This window comes from Ornithorhynchus anatinus, chromosome 20, assembly GCF_004115215.2.
Source record: "Ornithorhynchus anatinus isolate Pmale09 chromosome 20, mOrnAna1.pri.v4, whole genome shotgun sequence".
NCBI lineage: Eukaryota > Metazoa > Chordata > Mammalia > Monotremata > Ornithorhynchidae > Ornithorhynchus > Ornithorhynchus anatinus.
Window position 1 is genome coordinate 7,070,319 of NC_041747.1, and position 6,305 is coordinate 7,076,623.

Below are 6,305 nucleotides of genomic sequence, written 5' to 3' on the forward strand. Positions count from 1 at the left end.
TGGACAAAAAAATCAATTACAAATAGGAAGAAGAGAATGAAAAGACGGATATGTGGATGAGTAAGTATACAAAAGTGCTATAAATACGTCAACACCGACCCACTTTGAAACTGGGGCAGATCTTAATTGAGGCTAACCTTTCCCATCATTACAAAAACATTTTTCCACATGTCCACCAAATGAACTATTTGCATGTAATCCTCAGGATTGTCTTTGACTTTTCTTTAGATTGTAAATTTCCTGAAGGTGGGGACCATGTCTCTTACTTTTGAATTCTCCCAAGTGTTCACTCAGTATACTGCTCTGCACAAAAGTTCTCAGTAAGACTATTGTCTGATTTATCCTACTAGTAATTTTTCTGCCCGCCTATCAACCTCTTCAGCAAATCCCCTATTTTATGCCAAAATACTCAGCATTTCTGCCTTTCCACAAGATCTTAATCACTATTATTTCTTTCAGCTGAATGCTCGGTTTGAGGGAGGAGGGGGAAACATGAAACACTTTTATTTATACATCAACATTTCTCATTTCTTGTGGCCGATCTCTCCCCAGGCCATCCAAACCTATTTGCTTCTTCCTGTTCTGAAATAAAACGGCCTTGAGTTTCCTTCTCGTGTTCTGTTTTCCGGACTCTTTTCACTGCCATCATTAGCCCTAAATTTCATTTGAACTTTCCTAAATTTGTTCTCACCCCCAATTCCCTAGACGATGCTAATCATCTTTGTATTTCCCTCCTAATCACCCCCTATTCTAACTTGCAAACATTTCCTTCAGGAAACCCTTCTCCACGAGCTCTTTACAAAGGGCCGCACCCCTGCCTGTTGTCTCTATGCCCCTGTAGGAACTTGACTGGCACGGACTAGAAGGTGTGAGTGGCCCTGCAGAAGCCACCAGCCCACCTCCTCCGTGCACGTTCTTGGTTCTGAAGCCTTAGGACTGAGACTCATCCATCATTCCTGAAGGAAGACTCCATCAACTCATTTCTTCCTTGCCCTGAAATGCCAACCACTGCTCCTTTCCTCTTCCTGGTTCATTCAAACATGTCTAAGAACAAACTACTAACTCATCTACCCATCTTTCTCTCTGCCCTTATCCTCCCGCTTTCCTTCTCTCCTCTTGGCACCCTCTATCTCTCGTCCCTATTTGTTTCTGCCCCTGCAAAAATAATTTGTTCCCTCCCTCAAAACTTTTCATCCACCCCTCTTTATCATCTTCTGAACATATAAGTGGAGAACTTCCTATTTCTTCAAACTTCTATCAATCTATTTATTGAGTTATGGTGGGCAGGGCACTGTACTAAGCGCTTGGGACAGTAGAGTATAACGGAGTTGGAACATATAATCCCTACAAACTCTTTTGCAGTCTCCCAAGTGCTAATACAGTGCTTGGCCCAGAGTGAGCACTCAGTATAATATTGATTGATGGATTTCATCCACCTCATAGGGACATGTTTATCATCATCCACTGGAGGGTCAGGTCTTTTCCTAACAGTCCACTGAAAGTTCACACTACCTCAGCTCTCGCAAAACTTTGCCAAGGATTTTCCCCCCCTCTCCTAAACCTCCAAATGGCCACTGGGTTAAGTAATGTGTTTTGGGCAAGTCCCTCCAGAAAGTTACTTACCGTTGCCTAATCCTGGACACACTGGTCAGTCTTTTGAACTCTTTTCTCTAAATTTCTTGTTTTGAAAAACCACCACAATAATACTGACCCACGCTGGGGTCGGGTCGGCCTGGTTTCCTATTATTTTTACAAATGGCAAAGGAAATTTGCAAAAATGTCATTTAATACAACATGCAGGTACACAGGTTTCACATGGGGGAGAGTAGCTTGTTGTGGCGATACTGAGATGACGTGCATGGATCCCATTAATGTTGCAATAATCAGGCCTCAACTTTATGAATTAAAGCAAAAGAAAAATGTAACAGAGTCATTAATATTGAATATTGTTCCTTCAAATATTTATCCCACTGCTAGAGCCCGTACAACTCATTTAACCATATTTATGATGTTATCCATTAGAGTAGAATAACATTAATGAAGACTCCTACTAGTTAGAAAACTGGGATCAAACCGCTGAGCTGAAAGGGATCCTTTTCAGCCTTTGAAAAATACAGTGATGTAACTGGCAATTTCAAATGTCAAAATATGGGTTTCCTTCAGGCCTGCACAAGTGAGAAAAGGACAAGCATTCATAATAGTAAAAAATAATAGTGGTAGTTATCAAGTGCTTACCATGTGCCAAGCACTGGGCTAAGTGCTGAATTAGATAAAAGACAAGCGGCACGAAGTAGCAGATAGAACACGGGCCTGGGAGTCAGAAGGCCATGGGTTTTAATTCCAGCTCTGCCACTTATCTGAGTGACCTTGGGCAAGTCACTTCACTTCTCTGTGCCTCATATACCTCACCTCTAAGATGTGGATTAAGACTGTGAGCCCTCTGTGGGACGGGGACTCTGTTCAACGCGATTTGCTTGTATCCACCCCAGCACTTAGAACACTGCCTGGCACTGCTTAATAAATACCATAATAATTATTATTACAATTAGATCCCACACAGTCCCTGTTCTATGGGAGCTCTAAAAGTTCATGTTTCTTGTTCAAGAAGAGTAGCAACAGCCTTCATCTCCACAGGCTGAGCAGATGGAAGATGGGAAAGGCAGGTGACAACTCTGGAAGAAAACTGGGAGGCCTGAGGGAAAAGAAAATCTGTCCCTCTGCACCAAAAAATTGCTACATAACCAAAGGATGACTGGATTGGAGAGTGGAGGGAGGGGAATATTTCTCCCACTCCTAGAGTGAGATGGCACTGCAGTCGCCATACGTCACGCCCCAGTGTCCCTCATGTCTGCTGTCCGGGTACCGGATCGAGGGTCAGCAGCAGAGACGTTTATTCAGAGGCTTAGTATGTGCAAAACACTGTTCAGAGTACTTGATCCCTGTCCTCGGCAGTTCCACCATCAGTGTGGTTGCCATTTTATCTCCCCCTTTGGGGCGGCGAAAAGAGGAGCAGGATGTAGTGTGAACTCTCTTTGAAGCAGGTATCTGCTCAAGGGAAGGGATTGGGTCTATTGTACCCTCCCAAACGCCTAGTACAGTGCTCTGTACATATTAAGCACTCATTAAGTATTGCTGATTGGTGGACTGATTGAAGTAGGCTGGGGCAGCACAGGATTGTCTTTGCTCTTTCATTTTGAGGGAAAGGCATCCCACCCTCAAGAGAAGTGAGAGAAAGGAGTTCATTTTGGCACTCTTCAGCTTGTTTTTAAAAGCAATGTTGACATTAAATTCTCTTCAGCTGTCTCTCTACATTATCATACATTTGAGATAAAAATGCCATGAACTTTCACATATCAACCGTGAAAAACAGCTTATGTCTTCGGGCCAGAGCCTGAAGTAAATCATGCAACAAACCTGGAAGACATTAAATATTTTGTCCTTTTTTCCCCATCCTCTTCTTGTGTTGGATTTGTTACTTCATTTGGATTTGGAACTTCTGAGGGAAGGGAAAGGGGGGAAATCCCCGAGTGAAGCAATTTTAGTCAGATCCCTACATCGTCCTAGCCTAGTGCTATGACGAGAAGTCCTTGGGAGGGGGAGGGCAGGATCAGGTCTTCCTCTATGGTGCTCTCCAAAGTGTTTAGTACAGTGCAGACCAGACAGACGGCGCTCGACGGAAGTACAATTGGGGTAACAGGAAGAACAGGCAAGTCAAACTTGCAGGCCACACACACGGCTTATGGCTGCCATGTTCCGTGAAGTCCTCAGGACAGCTGACTATGTAATAAGCTGGATTCTGGCTGCACTGCTCCAGGCCTGGACATCTCAAAGAGGAGCAGTCTTTTCAGCCCAAGCTTCTAGGCAGAGTTTAACAATACCTATAGTATTTCTGAAGTAGAAGTATTTGTTAAGTGCTTACTACGTGCCAAGCATTGTACTGAGTGTTGGGATAGATACAAGATCATCAGCTCGGTCACAGTCCCTGTCCCAAATTGGCCTCACAGTCTTAGAGGGAGACCAGGTATTTAATCCCCATTTGACAGATGAGGGAACTGAGGCAACGGAGAAGTTAAATGACACACCTGAGGTCATACAGCAGATGAGTGGCAGGGCTGGAATTAGAACACAGGTCATCTGACTCACAGGCTCTTTCCACAAGGCCACACTGCTTCTAGTTTGGGAAAGGCTGTCTCTACTGCTTCTGCTGTAGCATTCTTCTGAAAGGAAGGTCTTCTGGGTACGTAGGTTTGGGAGGGTTGCTGTCTCTCTGCGATGATCTGCCTGACTCCATGCCTAGCTCGGTCTCACTTTCTGCCCTCGCTGGTTTCTTTCTCTCTTTCCTGCCACCTCATCTCTGTTAATTTTAGACCTCATCCATACCCCCGGTCCTCATCCACTGATATTGCACCTGCAAGAAAATGACGACGAGCTATTGGCCGATGTCATTTCCTTTGGTTCTATTTCATAACGAGGAAAGCGTTTAGTACAGTGAATTGCATTCAGCAGGCACTCAGTAAATACCACTATTATAGTGCTAAAACTTTCTGGCAAAGAATGAACCACTCTACCAGGAAGGCATTTGACCCTGACGTACACAGTAGTGTGGAGAAATATGATTGGAATCTATGCAAATCTGTAGGCCAAAGAGTTTTTGCAGACACAGTCAGATTTAAGCTGATTTAACCAGACCTTGTCATAAAAGACAAGGTGTAGTGAATAGAGCAGAGGCCTGGGAGTCAGAAGGTCATAGGTTCTAATCCCAGTTCTGCCCCTTGTTTGCTGTGTAACCCTCAGCAAATGACTTCTTTTCTCTGTGCCTCGGTTACCTCATCTGTAAAATGGGGATTGAGACTGCGAGCCCCACATGGGACAGGAACTCTGCCCCACTTGATTTGCTTGTATCCACCCCAGCACTTAGTACTGTGCCTGGTACATAGTAAGCACTTAAATACCATCACCATCATTATTATTACAAAATACTGTCAAAGGGGCCATTTTAGATTCCAGTAACACAATGGCTAAGAAAATACCCTCTTCACAAGCAGTATTACTTCCAGATCAGTGAGGCCAACCTTCAGGGAGTCTGGATAGGGAAAAGGGGTTAGGGGCAGGTACTCAGTCCAGGGGGATGGGGCCGGGAGAGGGCCGCAATCTCCTCCAAGCTTGCTCAGCTGGAGTCCCAAACTTGCTCATCCCAGGCCTCTGGAAAGACAGAAAGGGTCCCAATTGGCTGCCTCCTCCAGTCCCCACCTCCCCTAAATGTCCTTGCCCTTGTTCCATCCCTCGGTGCTCAAAAAGAAAGATGGCCATTCTGGGGTTCAGCTTAAGTGATTCATTTTGAGGAGCCCAATGAAAAAAAGTAATGGACTGGGAATCAAGAAGGTCCGCATTGTTGACATCATCACTCATGACTCACGGAATCTATCAAGTCCTTTAATCCTTGTGGCTTGGTTCCCACCCCCAACCCTTAAAGCGTTTAATAGAGTACATAGTACCCTGTGGGTGTTCAATAAACACCACTAATGCATTAAAAAAAGAACCTAATAGCCCATATTAGCAGCCTGTGCCAAATTCCTCCCAAACAGAGATCCTTGCAATTGTCTGAGGAAATTTTTTAAATGAAAAAATTTGGAGATGGAAAGAATGACTGACAGAGCCCGCCATCACACAGGGCGATTCATATTTTGAAACGAAAGATCTTATGAGGCTGTAGGGGTACACTTCTTTCCAATCTTGTTGAGTCACTGCTGGAACTATTATTTTCCAGCACTTTTCCCAAGAAAGACTTTAGGAAATGTGCCGCTCCTTCTGAGGATCAAAAGATGTTTGAAACAAGCTGAAAGTGTTCACTTAGTAACAGAAGTAGTATGGTCCAAATAGCAGCTGTTCATTCTTCTTTATAAGAAATACTTTCCCCCCTCTATCGACATCATCAATATCTTAGTCTAAGGAGATATTTAACAGTTACAATAGATCACTCTGGACTACCTTCAAAACTGCCCTAGTTGTTAGGAGACTCTCCCAGAAAATATCGATTATGTCTGTGGTTACCTTGTTTCCTTATGAAAAACAACTGAAGGAGCCGACTTACGTACATCTCTGAACGCAGACTTTGGGGGGGGGGGGAGCAAACTCAGAGCAAGGAAAAAAGTGCCTCTCCCCAACACTCCCTTATCAAAGTTAAAACCAATTTCCAGAATAAATTTTCAAGTTCTAAGAGCCATCATGAAACAAAAATCCAAACATAAGAGCACTCCTTATAGAGCCCCTACGCTCATCTGATTGACCATTCTTGGAAGTACTTG